General features: G+C 37.9%; 1 long non-coding RNA gene across 1 annotated transcript in view; it reads right to left on the reverse strand.

The window, feature by feature from the left end:
- Window positions 1-568: 568 nt before the first annotated feature.
- The window catches only part of LOC139745827 (uncharacterized), a 112,384-nt gene continuing 93,963 nt past the window's right edge, over window positions 569-18,989 (reverse strand). The window contains exons 2-3 of the long non-coding RNA XR_011711985.1: window positions 18,776-18,890; window positions 569-4,036 (exon numbers count right to left, since the gene is read on the reverse strand). This is a non-coding gene — a long non-coding RNA (uncharacterized lncRNA). The remainder of the gene's footprint in view (window positions 4,037-18,775; window positions 18,891-18,989) is intronic.

Raw genomic sequence — 18,989 nt, forward strand, 5'->3', positions numbered from 1 at the left:
GAATACCATATATTCCCAGAGTTTCATTAAAATCTGAAAGGTTGAGAATTTGAGCAAAATATTATCCAAGGCTATAGCCTAGGATTTTTGTTCATTTTTTTGAAAAAATAGATTTTCCTGAAAATTTCAGCATAGATCCTTGTTCGTGTGTTGAATAAGAATCTTTGGTTAAAACCTTAAAATTCGTGTAATTAGTAGAGTAATTAGCATATTAATATAATTATAATTAATATTAAATATGTAATTAAGCGCTTAATTTTACGAAATGCAGTCTTTTCACTAGATATCCTTAATCACCATGTAGAATACCACATATTCCCAGAGTTTCATTAAAATCTAAAGAGGTTGAATATTTCAGCAAAATATTATTGGATTTTTCTTGATTTTTTTGAAAAAATAGATTTTCCTCAAAATTTCAGCATAGATCCTTGTACGTCTGTTGCACAAGGATCTTTGGTTGAAACCTTAAAATTCGTGTAATTAGCCGAGTAATTAGCATATTAATATAATTATAATTAATATTAAATATGTAATTAAGCGCTTAATTTTACAAAATGCAGTCTTTTCACTAGATATCCTTAATCACCATGTAGAATACCACATATTCCCACAGTTTCATTAAAATCTGAAGAGGTTGAAAATTTGAGCAAAATATTATCCTTGGATTTTTCTTGATTTTTTTGAAAAAATAGATTTTCCTCAAAATTTCAGCTTAGATCCTTTTACGTCTTTAGAATGATAATCTTTGGTTGAAACCTTAAAATTCGTGTAATTAGTCGAGTAATTAGCATAATATAATTATAATTAATATTAGATATGTAATTAAGCGCTTAATTTTACGAAATGCAGTCTTTTCACTCGATATCCTTAATCACCATGTAGAATACCACATATTCCCAGAGTTTCATTAAAATCTGAAGAGGTTGAAAATTTGAGCAAAATATTATCCATTGGATTTTTCTTGATTTTTTTGAAAAAATAGATTTTCCTGAAAATTTCAGCATAGATCCTTGTACGTCTGTTGAATAAGAATCTTTGGTTAAAACCTTAAAATTCGTGTAATTAGTAGAGTAATTAGCATATTAATATTATTATAAATAATATTAAATGTAATTAAGCGCTTAATTTTACAAAATGCAGTCTTTTAACGCGATATCCTTAATCACCATATAGAATACCACCTATTCTCAGAGTTTCATTAAAATCTGAAGAGGTTGAAAATTTGAGCAAAATATCCTTAATCACTATATAGAATACCACATATTCCCAGAGTTTCATTAAAATCTGAAGAACCTGAAAATCCGAGCAAAATGGATTTTTCTTGATTCTTTTGAAAAAATAGATTTTCCTGAGAATTGCAGCATAGATCCTTGTACGTGTGTTGAATAAGAATCTTTGGTTAAAACCTTAAAATTCGTGTAAGTAGTCGAGTAATTAGCATATTAATATAACTATAATTAATATTAAATATGTAATTAAGCGCTTAATTTTACGAAATGCAGTCTTTTGACTCGATATCCTTAATCACCATATAGAATACCACATATTCCCAGAGTTTCATTAAAATCTGAAGAGGTTGAAAATTTGAGCAAAATATTATCCAAGGTGTGAAGGAAGGATTTGGACAGCGCGATATTAGAGACACCGCAAAAATATATATATATGTATTCATGACAATGAAACAGTACGTTGACTGAATATAAAACAGTTAGACTGAAGAATGCACTAAAGAATGTAAAGATAAAGAGGAAATGGACAGAACAGGATAAATGCGAACAAACCGACTGACAGACAGAATTTGTTTTCGTAAAAGGCTTTCGTCAGGGGTACATATCCCCCTAGAGACCAGACCTTTAACTACAGATAATCTAGAATAAGGTAAAAGTAAAATGGGTAGTAGATATAGTTACTTGAATACATACAAGTTGTTGATCATTTCCAGTACATTAGATGTATACGTATACACACAAAAGCATACACCTCTCGCTATAATCCCTTAAACTGTTATGTTAAAAGGAACATTTTTCAGCAGTATACATGGCCTCCCTACTTCATTGCTTTACGCCCGCCTGCCCTGAGTCACGCCTCACAACTTTACTGCTTGATTTCATCCAAAACTCTTCACGTTATTGGCTGAAAGGATGAGGGGAAAAAAAAAAACTGTCGAAAAAGTTGCGCAGGAGCTTTAAGTCGCGTTATAGATCGTTCACTACAAGTTCCTTCTGGGGAGGATGGGGTGGGGTGTGGCTACTTAAATGTAAGTAGAACGGTGCTTCTCCTTGATGTAAGGAACACTTAAGGGTGTTCTTGCCTGGTGCAGGCGACATGGATAAGGCGTTCCTGTTTAGTGCAAGTAACAAGGTCCCCTTCTGCCTGACATAAGGAACAAGAGGATCCTGAACGAAGCAAGAAATAACATGTCTGACTGAAGCAAGTAACAAGTTGCACCTCCCTGGTTTGGGTGGAAACTTCGGAACGTTTTGATAGTTTCTTATCTCGAGGAACATTTCTGGTTATCTTTTGACTCCTTTCTTCTGCTTCTGTGAATATCATTCGCTTTCTAAGATTTTATTTCCTGTGACGCGTAACATTCAATTCTTTTCTTGCTTTTCCGTTGTGTGTTATTCATATTGTTGTATACTCGTTTCTACGAGACGCTTTTCATGTCATTATGGTGTCCTTTTTAATTACCGAATCTTTAATCTTTCCGTCCACAAGATCTTTGATCTATGATTCGGTATGATTATCCTTAACAATCGCTTCCCCATCCTTACTCAGTCGCTTCCTCCTCTGTTCTGTTTTATGTATATACTTACCATCTACCACTCTACCCATTACCACTTGATTTCCTGTAACATTTATTTGCCTTACACCTCCACCCACTGCTCCTACCGTTTCAATATGTAATGATCTTTTACTAAGTCATATAAGAGGCCTTTATTTTTATCCTTACATTGTTTTACTGATTTTTTTCCATAGAGCCATATTTTTGGGAATTAGTTCTGATATAGAGTTATCTTCTCTTCCTTCCTTTGTCGGCATACTCCCATCCCCTTTCCTATTAAAGAGTGACTCTCTCTCTCTCTCTCTCTCCCATTTGCTCAACCTTTCCTTTTCCCCCTCCCCCTCTTTCAGCTACTACTACTACTACTCTTCCTCTTCTCATTCCTCTTCCTCCTCCTCTTCCTTCTTTTCTTCCTGCACAAAGGAGGTGACTGCTGACGATCACTGTCTTTCAGGAGAGGTAAAAAGTTGTGTATGAGAGACCAGGCATCTGCTTTGAGGAATGTGTGTGTGAAATAACACTCCCATCTCCTCCTTGTTTCTCCTCCTCTTCCTCATCTTCCCCCACTTATTCTTTCTTCTTTTCCTCCCCCCCACCCCCGTTTCCTGCTCCTCCTCACCCCTTCCTCCTCCTCCTGGTGCCCCCTGAGCTGGAGGTTTATGGGGCTTCATAACTTCTTCAGCGATGGTGGGAGTCGTCCCCAGGGCCTCACTGATGGGCAGGGCCGGCCACGACCCCAGGGAGAGTGGCAGGGGGCGGGGGAGAGTGGCAGAGGGCGGGGGAGAGTGGCAGAGAGCGGGGGAGAGTGGCAGAAGCCCGGGGAGAGGACTGAGAAAGCCGGGGAGACCAGGAGAGAGGAGAAAGGGAAGAGTGGTGAGAAATAAAAGAGGAAAAGGGTAGGAGGAGAGGGAAGGTAGAAAATGTGAGAGTTAACAAAAGTAGAGGTAAATCGGTGGTAGAAAACGAGACTGAAGAGAAGATGAGACAGGAGGAAGAGTGCTTTCCTGCGTACATACGAAGATGCTTTTTAACATTCGGCAGTGCTTGTGCGCAGCGCTCACCGCACATCTTGCTTGATTAACAATACTTTTGTTGTCTGCCGCCACGCCCATTGTGTTGTTATATATCTTGGGTTCATCCGGAACTGTTCTTAACCATTTATCCAAACTTCTTCTGTTGGCAGGTGTGTGTATATCTTGGGTTCATCTGGAACTGTTCTTGACCATTTATCCAAACTTCTTTTGGATGTTTCTGGAACAATAGATAGACTGTCAGTCTTTCTCGCTAGGGGTCTTGTATATTGTATTTTGATATATGGTTTTCATGTATGTTGAGGAAAAGAGAGAGGAGAAGGAAAGGGTAGGTGAAGGATCAAGTGTTGACGGAGTGGTGAGTTAATGTGATGAGTTCTTGTTGACCCGCCGGAGGAAGTGGTGTGAGAAAGAGCCAGTCATCGCTGGTAGAGATAAGAGAGTAAAGGGATGATTAGGAAGATTAGAAGGTCGGATTGGGTGACGGTGATTCGGGCGTGGAAGATAAGTGTGTTAGCCTGAGGGAAAGAGAGACAGAGAGAAGAGAAATTGATTGACTGTCGAATGACTTAGATTTACAGTTGAGCTCAGCGATGTCCTAACACGTCCAGGTTTACACAGGATCAGACCTACAGACACAGACACGTGTACTCCATATGGCAAAGCGCATACAGACACACATTAACGTACGGATAAGCGTTCATATCGTCAAAATGTTCATGGCAACAAACGTTCATATCGTCAAAACGTTCACGGTAACAAACGTTCATATCGTCAAAATGTTCATGGCAACAAAGGTTCATATCGTCAAAACGTTCATGGCAACAAACGTTCATATCGTCAGAACGTTCATGGCAACAAACGTTCATGTCTTCAAGACGTTCATGGCAACAAAAGTTCCTATCGTCAAAACGTTCATGGCAACAAAGGTTCATATCGTCAAAACGTTCATGGCAACAAACGTTCATATCGTCAAAACGTTCATGGCAACAAACGTTCATATCGTCAAAACGTTCACGGCAACAGTTTACGACTGAGTAGATTTAGGAGCGTTCCGGTAAAACATTCCGGATATTGAAGACGGAGTCCAGTGTATATGATATCCGTTAGACTATCCGGATTATAGACATTTCTGAACACATAAATGTGAGAGGTGAAGCTGCGCAACTTTTCAATTTTCACACGTGAATATTTTCAAGAGGAGAATATTCACCTAGAAGTTTATTTCATTGTTTGTTTGAATACATTTTTTCCTTTCTTTTTAAAGAGACACGTTGGCATTAGAGTCGTGAATTACCTTAGCTAGAAGTAAGTGGATTAAGGATAAGATGACGTAATATCTGTCTATCTGCTTTTCTGTCTGTCTATGAAATATGCAAATCGTGTTGATTTGCATGCAAAAATTATATACATTGTTACTGATTATGAAATTAGCTGCTCTATTACCGGTTCACACCTACTCTAAATTACTTAAATGACCTGGGCATAGTTTAATTGCAAATTGCCAATAATCATATTAAAAACCTCTGCTATAAAGAAATGTCTGATTACAGTCAAAACGGCTTATTTATACCCAAATGTAAAAGTATTATTCAACTCCACAGATGATGATTTAATTTCTTTAAACATTATTTGAACTACGTTGTTCGTTGTAAGAAAGTTAATTAACAAAAGATTTAGATATTTATCTACAGCAATGGTGAGCTGCTGAATTTATTGCGGGAGTATTTCAAATGTAGATCGCATTACTAATGCATTAAATTCGGTTATTACATCCTACAGACATTTCTATTCTTGATTGTTAATATCTATTTTGTTGAAGCCTCCACCACCACCACTGCTACTACTATCACTACTACTACACACCTACTACTGATAATAATAATGATTATAATAGTAATTATGATAAAACTATTGCTTCCACTTCCACTACTAATGCTATACTACACCTACAACTATTAATGATAATAAGAATGACAATGATACTCTTTCGTACGCAGGGAGCATAATTGCAGCACCAAAACAACCCAACAGATAGATAAATAGATAGATATTGCTATCTTTGTACTATACCTGGTATAGATACAGCTGATCACTTAAGCTAAGCACTTGGTTCTTACCACCATCGCCCTGTATAGCATTGCCCATCTATTACTGCCGTTTCTTTCTATCTATTCCTCTTGATCAATATTCGTTCTTTTCGCTGCTCTTCTACACCGAATCCCAATGGTGTCGGCGACCACAGTTTTCTGTATTACAATCATTTACTGACATTACTGCAACCACTATCGTCCCTACTCCCAGCCGGTACAACCACAGTTCATTAACATTTCATAACCCCTCTCTCAAAATAATCACACACACACACACACACACACACACACACACACACACAATAACAGCCAAATCCTGTGTCTGGATCCCAGCGGATTGGTCCAAGCAGACACTCCTCCACCCCTCCACCCCTACCCCTGGATTAAGAAACGATTAAAACTGGGGGGAATTACGAAGATTAGAAAATGATTAGGATCAAGAATGATAATTCTGGTGCGAGACGAGAGAGAAGGAAAAAAAAAAAAAGGAGATAGAGAGAGAGAGAGAGAGAGAGAGAGAGAGAGAGAGAGAGAGAGAGAGAGAGAGAGAGAGAGAATTTACGAAATACTGATAAAACTGGTAGGGCTATCGCGTAGCGCTCACCGCAGGGAGGAAATATAGTTACTAAAAATGAGTCGAGTGAGTTACGCGCGCGTGAGAGAGAGAGAGAGAGAGAGAGAGAGAGAGAGAGAGAGAGAGAGAGAGAGAGAGAGAGAGAGAGAGAGAGAGAGAGGCGGTGTCTCCCTTGTAACCAGACATAATTGACTCGGGCTCGGATTGCCACAGTGTTGCCAGCTCCCCTAGCTGGGAGGGAAGGAGGGAGAGGTAGACGCCATCCGTGTATACTTGCTTATCCTCTACTTCTTCTTCTTCTTCTTGTTCAATTTCCTGTTTTATCAACCTCTTTATTCATCTTTCTTCTTCTTCTTCTTTATCTGTTGTTTTCTCCACCGTATATGAAATGCACGGTTCGAATTTAGCGTCGTCTGCAGTCGAATTACTTTTGGTTACATTAAGTGTCCAGATTATATTTTGCTTTTCATGGATTACATTAAATTACTTTTGATCCATTGAATTACTTTTGACCGATACCTCGCGATAGCTTTGCGAGTGGGCAAGGTTATTATGCTAATACTTGATCCCAGGAAAGAAATTCATGATGTTAGATGGGGAGTGTTGTGATTATAAAGTGAAATGTCTCGCCCCAAATGAATTTCAACGAAATTAAGTATTGATTATAGTGTTAAGTGACGTTAGTTCTACTACTACTACTACGAATGATTATTATAACTGACTATAATGATAAATGATAACGATGATAGTAGTAATGATTATAGTAATAATAATGATAGTAATAATGATGATATAATAATGATGATAGTAATAATAATAGTAATGATAGTGATATAGTAATAATGATAATGATAATTATAGTAAATAATTATAGTAATTAGAATATTATCCTCAATTTCTCAAGGAATAATTTTTCCCTAAAAGTCGAACCAGTTTAATCCAACTTTATCAAGGAAAAATCGCCACCACTTCCTCTTATGTCTGTTTCCACACCGTTAAAACCATTAACAGTCCTTCTGCTCTAACTCTACCGTTAACAGTCCTTCTGCTCTAACTCTACCGTTCGTGCCCCCAAGTCCCACATGCGAGGATCAATTTCTGAAATATAATCGACTGTTCATCATCAACGCTGAAATATAATCGACTGTTCCTCATCAACGCTGAAATATAATCGACCGTTCATCATCAACCCTGAAATATAATCGACCGTTCATCATCAACGCTGAAATATAATCGACCGTTCATCATCAACGCTGAAATATAATAGACCGTTCATCATCAACGCTGAAATATAATCGACCGTTCATCATCAACGCTGAAATATAATCGACCGTTCAACATCAACGCCAAAGCCATTCTTTCTACGACACACTGAAGATAATTTCATTCAATCCCCGCTTACAAATTTTCTTTTTTTTTTTTTTTTTTCTAAGTGGGGCAACTTCAAAAGGCAGTCCTTCAGATAAACACTCCCGGTAATTCACTGCTCAGAGATTAGGTAATCAGTGATTAACGAATCGGTCGTGCCAACTCACGAGACAGCTGGTTCGTCCCTCCTCCTTTGTAGGATTGCATCCTGCGATTAGAGAGGGGCGGGGGGCGCGCCCCTCCTCCTCCTCCTCCTTTCCCTCCCTTCTCCCACACACACACACACACTCAACACACATCCTGAAGGATCTAGCATACCGAGCGAGGAGGATCTAAGGAACGAGGCCGGCGGAAAAGTCCTTTATCTAAGAACAGTATTTTTATAGACGGGGTCCATGTTGGGTTTGCCTGATGTCCTACTGCGAGTGGCGAGTAGGAGGTCACACTGTGCCTCGTTTACACATCCGACGCACGTTATTATTTTACAGTCTGTAAACGAAGAACTGTAAATTTGAACGATTTTTTTCTGTGTGTTTTAAGATAGAGCTTTGGAAACTTGTCTCATGGAACATTGGAATGTGCCGTGGAATTCTTTCATTGGCCATCCGGGTACTTAAGATCGATTTGCGTTTAAGGTTTGCGTCTGAGGTTTGCCCCACCCTATATATATATATATATATATATATATATATATATATATATATATATATATATATATATATATAGAGAGAGAGAGAGAGAGAGAGAGAGAGAGAGAGAGAGAGCTTTCCATTTCACAGGAGGGCGTACATCGCATACTTATAAAACTCGAAGGAAATATATGTATACTCCTGTTTTATCTTCGTGCTCCGTCACCAAGAACATCATGTAGTCGCTACTGGACTGATAACTTTTTTTGTGGACTGATAAAATCATTTCTCTTATCTAAATCTCCTTCCACAGGAAAGCAAAGTAGTAAAAGATTATTAGATAATGAACAAAATCAACATTCATAAGATGTAATTTAATAACACAACACAAAGAGGTTATGAGGGAAAAACCTTAATCTGATATTACTTAGTTGTAGATAAAATATTCCAAAAATTATACTTGATCTTATCTCTATTTGAATTTAGCTACGTATTATTTTTGTGTCTTAAATGTCTAATTTAAAGTTACTTCCGTTCATGGTATTAGTGACCTCATGGTCAAAAATGAGATGTATACGATTGTTATATAACATTTTAGGATACTCTTGTATTAAATACATTCCTCATACAGTAGAGAGCCGGGGCGATGTATGGACAACAGAATATTGAATACACAGCATAAAACCGCACACATTTACTTTTCTGAATATCAATACGAATATGAATACAAAGGAAAAGGCATACCTGGAGTAATTTATGACCAGTTTTACGATTTGAATATTTGCAATTAGAAAACGGTAGAATATTATTCTGGTATTCCCACAAAAATAGGGCAGAACCTGCATCTCCAACACTCCCCAGCCAAGCAATATCCAAGCACGCACGCGCACACACACACACACACACACACACACACACACACACACACACACACGTAACGTCTAGCTTAGGTTGTGGGATGCATACATACATGCATACATACATACACAGGAGGAAAGACATAACACATGTATACAGGGTTGAGAGACGGGGCAATACGAGTGTAAAACACTCTCTCCCTGTAACACACACACCCACACACACACTTGGATGATATAATTGCCTCCCTCCCTTCACCACACATGCACCCCACAAGGGATATTCGTACCACTTCCACCACACACGTGCAGACCCTAAGGGGTGATCCTCTACCCAAACCTCCTAAACCCCCTTAAATAAGGAGGAGGGGGTTGTCCCCACTCTCCCTCTCCCTCGAGCTGGAGTCACAGAGGTAAGCGACGTGCTGGGGGTCTGGCAACACTGCCTTGCTAGTATTTCCCAAGACAGCAGCAAGGCTTCACAAGGCTTCACTTGATTGTTTCCTAAGTTTCATTAAGTTTCACAAGTCTGGGATGTGTCGTCTTGATATGAAATGTGTCGGGAGTGGGCGAAGATGAGGCTTAGCACGCCCCCCCCCCCCCCCCCCCTCGTGGGAACGGCGTCAGAAGTGGGTTAAAAAGACGGGGGAAAGTCTGTCCAGGTTTGTGTTTGGATTTTGTCAAAATGACGGGAGAAGAGGGAATGGTTTTTTTTCGTACGAATTGCTTGGGCACCGGTGTATTTCGCTGTGACTTTAAATATCTATAAATGAATATCTATATGAATTCTTTTTTCATTATTGAGTTGTGATTATATAATGTTTTTGAGACCTGGAACTATATTTCCTGTATTTGATTTAGTTCGTTCTCGGTTGCTTTGCCTGGAGAGATGAAATTACTTTATTGCTCTGATTTTAATTACCTTTTTTCTCTTCTTTATTTTCCTGTTATTCAACTCTCTTATCTGCCACCTTACGCCTGTCTGTTTGTCTGCCTGTTTGATTTTGTCTGTCAATCAGTGTCTGTCTGTCTACGTGTAAGCCCCCACCCCACACTACTGAAAAACCTCATCATAGGTAAGTATTCTCTCATTCTCTCTCTCTCTCTCTCTCTCTCTCTCTCTCTCTCTCTCTCTCTCTCTCTCTCTCTCTCTCTATCATCATCATCATCATAGAATCCTCTTCTTCCCTCTTTAACTCCTCATTCTCCCCCCTCCGCCCCACGCACACACATACATCCCTCCCTCTCCATAACCCACTCTCGTGTTATTTGTTCATCACGTCACTGGAGACACCCTCCTTGCATCCAGGCAAGCTTAGGCAGGGGTGAAATTGCGTCTCATTGGCTTCCACCACTCCTACTCTCTCCTTCCACGTTCGTCTGGCCGGAAAAGTGTCTCACTCGCTCCTGTTTCCTATCAACAGGTTACGCAGGCAGTCTGGCGTACACACACACAAATGCACACAACCCGTTCAAAACCCCCTCCTCCTCCTCCTCCTCTCTCTTACATTCTCTCCTCACGCGGAGGAACTCCGGCGTAAATGCGTAGCGACAAAACACTAATTCATCTCATCCCTAAAAATTAATATAGACTTTTTAGTAGCAGCTATTTTGCCGCTAGGATCAACAGCTTCAACAAAAGACAATATGTGTGTGCAATAGCGGGAGGTCATTGTTAGCGCTCCGTTAAATGCACAAGTTGAGCAATCATCGCTCGCTTTTGTGACTCTGGAAATAATAATCCGTCAGGAAATTATTTGCTGCGCTAAATTATTCATGAACTTATTCAAGCCCGCCCCAGCAGTGTTGAAAGGAGAGAAAAAAAAGAGAGAGATATAGGGGGGAGAGGAGAGAGAGAGAGAGAGAGAGAGAGAGAGAGAGAGAGAGAGAGAGAGAGAGAGAGAGAGAGAGACTTCCGTAAAGAGGATATAAACAGCATCTTTTTATTTTGATGCTATGATCTCAAAAACATCTGCAGTCACCCGTAACTTCATTTTTGATGCCAACTTCGTACCATTACCAATGTCTTCTTACTCGCATCTAAATTTCCAACTTCGTTTCTTCTGTTTTCTGTGCTCTCTCTCTCTCTCTCTCTCTCTCTCTCTCTCTCTCTCTCTCTCTCTCTCTCTCTCTCTCTCTCTCTCCGGGCCCCACGCCTCTGAACTCCGCGCCTCGCTTGACGAGTTTTATGTTGTCAAAATCATTTCTAATTTTAGATTTAGAAGTCCATATGAACAGACCTCGACTGGCTGTCAAATTCACAGTCTTGTTTAAGTATTTGGAGAACGCTGGGCTCAAAAAGGCCTCTACCAAACATTTTGTGTCATTTTCTTCCCATGTCTTGAATACATGATACAGAAAAGGCTTCTTGCTTCCCGCTGTAAAGGTTTGTTATATCAACATAAGTATGAAACACACACACACACACACACACACACACACACACACACACACACACATCACACTTTCGTAGTAACGCGAGAGTAATGTGTATATATATATATATATATATATATATATATATATATATATATATATTATCCCTGGGGATAGGGGATTAAGAATACATCCCACGTATTCCCTGCGTGTCGTAGAAGGCGACTAAAAGGGGAGGGAGCGGGGGGCTGGAAATCCTCCCCTCTCTCTTTTTTTTTTTTTTCCAAAAGAAGGAACAGAGGGGGCCAGGTGAGGATATTCCAAAAAAGGCCCAGTCCTCTGTTCTTAACGCTACCTCGCTATCGCGGGAAATGGCGAATAGTATGAAAAAAAAAGAAAATGAAAATATATATATATATATATATATATATATATATATATATATATATATATATATATATATATATATATACATATATATGTGTGTGTGTGTATGGGGGTATGGGGGGTGGGTTGGGCCATTTCTTTCGTCTGTTTCCTTGCGCTACCTCGCAAACGCGGGAGACAGCGACAAAGCAAAAAAAAAAAAAAAAAATATGTGTGTGTGTGTGTGTATGTATTATGATTTTTGACATATACAAAATACTTTTCTCCAATGTTGGGCATAGCTAACTTGCATAACCGTATCAGTTTGACCCATTTCGGACACTAGAAGACCAGGTAAGTCACACTGTATTAAGAGAAAGAGAGAAAAAATTTCTTGCATTTCCCAAGTTTCGTACACGATCGAAAATTTTATAATTCCACTTGGTCCAGGTCGGACGCAGTAATTATCTCGATATAAAGCCAGACAAGAGGAGCGGTAGACGGCCCGCCGCCGCGTGCGAATTATAATTTGATATTTTCATACTTGAGACACATTAGAGAGATTGCCAAGTTCTCCTTCCTGATATCTTACACAACGCCACCCCCTTCTCGTTTTCTCTGCACCCCTCGCTTATTATCACTCTGTGACCCTATCCCCTTGATTACCTTTCCTTAGGGGTAAATCCCTTCCTTACCTTGAGCGATGTCCTCTGTGTGTATGTGTGTGTGTGTGTGTGTGTGTGTGTGTATGTGCGTGTATGTGTGTGTATGTGGTGTGTGTGTGTGATGGTAGTGGAGTGTTTCAAGAGCAGCGTTGGCCCATTGCAGTGGCGTATCTAGGGTTGGCAGGTAGGGCAGGTGGTGCCCTAGGCGTCACACACACACGCACACGCACGCACACGCACACACACACGCCACTCAACAGGTCTGTTTTTTGACATATGTTACCGGAGACGTTTTTAACGATTTGGTTTTTTTGAGATAAAAAAGAACGCCTCATTTTCAACTATAGTAATATTTTGCTACCATCAGTTGCATTACCGCTTCTACGTTACAATTTTGATCAAATAAGTCGAACTTTATGTCTTTAAGAGTTTATATGAATTTAAGTTTCGAATAAGTCTCCAACAGTTTATAATTACACTGTATATATTTTCATATACATCCACTGTATGTACATTTTTAATCAATAAAGGGGCGCAATTTCACTGCTTGCCATAGGCGCTATTTCCCCCTAGATACGCCCTTGAATAGTTAGGGATATTTTCTAGCTCAAAATACTTTTTGTTTCAAAACTGAAGATAAGATATTCAAACACTCCTATACTCGATATAATCATAGAAAATATATCATAATGCTCTCAGTTACCGATACATATTCATTATTTACGATGCAATGGAGGAGAAATATTTTGAAATTGACTTCATTTAACAGCTTCAATTGAATGCCATAAAAACGACTAAACGATATTCTAACATCAAATTTGTATTTAGCATTAAATATACCTCTCATAATGTTTTTAAATGAAATCTATTTTTCTGAGAAAAATGCCCAAAATTGAAGGTAATACTTTAGGGTATTGTTTTTGGCTCCAAAAACTTTTGTTTCAGAATTGAAATAATCTTGAAAAATATATCATAATGCTATCAGTTACCGATACATTATCAGTAAATACGATGGAGTTTGAGTTTCATTAAGTGGACTAAACGTTATTTTTACACCATATTTGCATTCAGAATGAAAAATACTTCTCATAATAGGGTTTTAAAGGAAAGCTATTTTTCCTAGGAAAATACCAAAAATTGAAAGATATTTTTTACCTCCAAAAACATTTTGTTTCAAAGTTGAAAGATAAGATATTCAGACACCTATATACTTGAAATAATCATGGAAAAGCTATCATGTTGCTATGAGCTTTCGTTACATACCCTGTAAATTCAATGCAAAGGAGCAGAAAATATTTTAAAATTGACTTCATTTAGCAGAATGAATAAATGTCACAGAGGGAAATAAACGATATTTTAGTACCATATTTGTGTTCAGCATGAAAAGTACTTCTTATAATGAGTTTTTAAAGGAAATCTATTTTTCTGAGAAAAATGACAAAAATTGAAGGTAATAGTTCAGGGTATTTTTAAGCTCCAAAAAAGTTTTGTTTTAAAATTGAAAGACATGATATTCAAACACTTCTACACTCGAAATAATCATGGAAAATATATCATAATGCTCTGAGTCTCCGATACATACCCAGTAATTACGATCCGAAGGAGCAGAAAATATTTTAAAATTGACTTCATTTAACAGCCTAACTGAATATTATTAAGGTGACTAAACGGTATTTTAACACCAGATTTGTATTCAGCATGAAAAATACTTCTTATAATGAGTTTTTAAAGGAAATCTATTTTTCTGAGAAAAATGACAAAAATTGAAGGTAATAGTTCAGGGTATTTTTAAGCTCCAAAAAATTTTTGTTTTAAAATTGAAAGATAAGATATTCAAACACTTCTATACTTGAGATAATCATGGAAAATCTATCATAATGCTCTGAGTTCCCGATACATATCCAGTAATTACGATCCGAAGGAGCAGAAAATATTTTAGAATTGACTTCATTTAACAGCCTAAATGAATATTATTAAGGTGACTAAACGGTATTTTAACGCCAGATTTGTATTCAGCATGAAAAATACTTCTTATAATGAGTTTTTAAAGGAAATCTATTTTTCTGAGAAAAATGACAAAAATTGAAGGTAATAGTTCAGGGTATTTTTTAGCTCGAAAATTTTTTTGTTTCAAAATTGAAATATATGATATTCAAACTCTTCTATACTTGAGATAATCATGGAAAGTCTATCATAATGCTCCGAGTTCCCGATACATACTCAGTAAATACAATACAAAGGAGCGAAAAATATTCTAAAATTGACTTCATTTAACAGGCTAAATGAACATCATAAATGTGACTAAACGATGTTTTAACACTAGATTTGTATTCAGCATGAAAAATACTTCTTATGATGAGTTTTTAAAGGAAATCTATTTTTCTGAGAAAAATGACAAAAATTGAAGGTAATAGTTCAGGGTATTTTTAAGCTCCAAAAAATTTTTGTTTTAAAATTGAAAGATAAGATATTCAAACACTTCTGTACTCGAAATAATCGTGGAAAATCTATCATAATGTTCTAAGTTTTCGATGCAAACCCAGAAAATACGATACAAAGGAGCGAAAAAGATTTTAAAATTGACTTCAATTAACAGCCTAAACGAATATCATAAATGTGACTAGACGATATTTTTACACCAGATTTGTATTCAGCATGAAAAATACTTCTTATAATGAGTTTTTAAAGGAAATCTATTTTTCTGAGAAAAATGACAAAAATTGAAGGTAATAGTTCAAGGTATTTTTAAGCTCCAAAAAAGTTTTGTTTTAAAATTGAAAGACATGATATTCAAACACTTCTACACTCGAAATAATCATGGAAAATATATCATAATGCTCTGAGTCTCCGATACATACCCAGTAATTACGATCCGAAGGAGCAGAAAATATTTTAAAATTGACTTCATTTAACAGCCTAACTGAATATTATTAAGGTGACTAAACGGTATTTTAACACCAGATTTGTATTCAGCATGAAAAATACTTCTTATAATGAGTTTTTAAAGGAAATCTATTTTTCTGAGAAAAATGACAAAAATTGAAGGTAATAGTTCAGGGTATTTTTAAGCTCCAAAAAATTTTTGTTTTAAAATTGAAAGATAAGATATTCAAACACTTCTATACTCGAAATAATCGTGGAAAATCTATCATAATGTTCTAAGTTTTCGATGCAAACCCAGAAAATACGATACAAAGGAGCGAAAAAGATTTTAAAATTGACTTCAATTAACAGCCTAAACGAATATCATAAATGTGACTAAACGATATTATTACACCAGATTTGTATTCAGCATGAAAAATACTTCTTATAATGAGTTTTTAAAGGAAATCTATTTTTCTGAGAAAAATGACAAAAATTGAAGGTAATAGTTCAGGGTATTTTTAAGCTCCAAAAAATTTTTGTTTTAAAATTGAAAGATAAGATATTCAAACACTTCTACACTCGAAATAATCATGGAAAGTATATCATAATACTCTGAGTCTCCGATACATACCCAGTAATTACGATCCGAAGGAGCAGAAAATACTTTAAAATTGACTTCATTTAACAGCCTAAATGAATATTATTAAGGTCACAAAACGGTATTTTAACACCAGATTTGTATTCAGCATGAAAAATACTTCTTATAACGAGTTTTTAAAGGAAATCTACTTTTTAGCTCGAAAATTTTTTTGTTTCAAAATTGAAATATATGATATTCAAACTCTTCTATACTTGAGATAATCATGGAAAGTCTATCATAATGCTCTGAGTTCCCGATACATACTCAGTAAATACAATACAAAGGAGCGAAAAATATTCTAAAATTGACTTCATTTAACAGGCTAAATGAACATCATAAATGTGACTAAACGATGTTTTAACACCAGATTTGTATTCAGCATGAAAAATACTTCTTATAATGAGTTTTTAAAGGAAATCTATTTTTCTGAGAAAAATGCCAAAAATTGAAGGTAATGGTTGAGGGTGTTTTTGGCACCCAAAAACGTTTTGTTTCAAAATTGAAACATGAGATATTCAAACATTTTTATATTTATAGTAATCATGAAAAATATATCATAATGCTCTCCGTTACCGATACATACTCGATAAATACGATGCAAAGGAACAGAAATACTTTAAAATTCACTTCATTTAACAGCTTAATTGAGTGTCACACCCATTAAGAAGACAACGTTATTTTAACACCAGATTTGTATTCAACATGAGAAATACTTCTTATAATGATTTTTTTTAAAAGGAAATCTGTTTTTCTGAAAAAAAAATACCAAAGATTGAAGGCAATAGTTACAGTGGCGCATCTAGGGTAGGGCAGGTGCCCTGGGTGCCACTTAAAGGTAATAGTTACAGTGGCGTATCTAGGATAGGGTAGGGCAGGTGCCCTGGGCGCCACTTGAAGGGGGTACGCCACTCAACAGGTTTTTGTTTTGTTTTTTTTGACATACGCGACCCGATTGACATTTTTAACGTTTTGGTTTTGTGAGATAAAAAAGAAACTTGCCTACTTTTCAACTATGGTAATATTTTGCTACTATGAGTTGCATAGCCGCTTCTACGTTACAATTGATGCAATAAGTCTTAAAGTCTTTAAGACTTTACATAAATTTAAGTTTGTTCTAACTTCAACAGTTTATATTTACACTATACACGTTTATATATATATATCCACTGTATGTACATTTTTGATCAAGCCAGGGGCGCAATTTCAGTGCTTGCCATAGACGCTATTTCCCCTAGATACGCTCCTGGCCCAGAGGCACCTACGGCAGGAAGGTCTTTGGACTCGTGGCGCAGCCGCAGGAGTGATAAAATGACTACCACCACAACGACCAAAACTACTACCACCACCACCACTATCACCGCCACTACTTCTACCACCACCACTATCACCGCCACTACTACTACTACCACCACCTCTACTACTACTACTACCACCACCACCACTTCTACCACCACCAACGCAGGGAGAATCCTCTCCCACGCACTAGCATGAGCGTCTTGGATGGGTAATTAGATTTGTGACCACGCCTCCCTGTACCTCTGCGCGCCTTCCACACCCTTGCAGCCGCAACAGCAGCGAGGAGGGAGGATGGACGCGCCAGCAGCAGTAGCGAGGTGTAGCGGTAACACTAGCAGTTGCGAGGTATAGCGGTAACAGCAGCAGTTGCGAGGTGTAACGGTAACAGCAGCAGTTGAGGTGCAACAGTAGTGAGGTGTAGCAGATGCAGCAGTAACAGCAACAGTCGCGAGGTGCAGCAGAAGCAGCAGTAACAGTAGCAGGAGTGAGGTGGAGCAGCAGTAACAGGAGTGAGGTGGAGCAGCAGTAACAGGAGTGAGGTGGAGCAGCAGTAACAGCAGCAGGAGTAACAGAATGATGTATAAGGAGCAGAATTACCAACATTCACTGTTTTGATAAGAATACAAGTAACGCTCTAAAACATCAACGAAACAGGAGATCTACAAGTTGTAGAATCGATACGAGAGCAATCAGTGCAGTCATGATAACAGCAGCTGCCCGAAGCAGCAACAGCAAAAGTCGTTGTAGGACTCAACGGGAGACAAACATAGTACATGCATGTATGGTAGCGGCATTAAATGAAGAAAAAAAAAATGCAACTGAACAACGAAAACACGGGAAGAACAGTAACAGCAGATCAGCAAAACGGAAGCGTACGAGTGCAGCTGTTAAAGACAACCGTGTTCAAGCTATATCGTATTAGACGCGTTCCGACGATGGTGGTAGATCCTCGTGGTTTTTGTGGGGGCTCTGGTAACAGAATTCATTGAGCGCTCAGAAAGTTTGAAAAGGAAATGAGCCTCTCTCTTTTTCCCCCTCTCACACACACACACACACACACACACACACACACACACACACACACACACACACACACACACACACCTGTTCTTCCCTTCTTTAACAGTGGGTGGAAGCATGAATCATAACTAATCAAACCAGTGGTTTGGCCTCAAATGGTCATATTTTTTTTTATTAAGTTCTCCTCTTCCTTCCTCCCCTCTCACTTACCCCTCCACCTTCCTTTCTTCCTCCTCTTCTGCCGACATTCCGTCACTGGCTAACACACTGATGTCGTACGTAATGTTCCCTTCGCAGCTGCAAATTGCTCCTCCAGTGAGATCATCTACAAAGACCAAAGTAGGAAAGATTACGCTACATGAAACCTATTTTTCATTTACTGCTCTAGTTCATTGATGCAGGAAACCCAATTTAGGACGAGGGA

This window comes from Panulirus ornatus, chromosome 63 (assembly GCF_036320965.1).
Source record: "Panulirus ornatus isolate Po-2019 chromosome 63, ASM3632096v1, whole genome shotgun sequence".
NCBI classification, from domain to species: domain Eukaryota; kingdom Metazoa; phylum Arthropoda; class Malacostraca; order Decapoda; family Palinuridae; genus Panulirus; species Panulirus ornatus.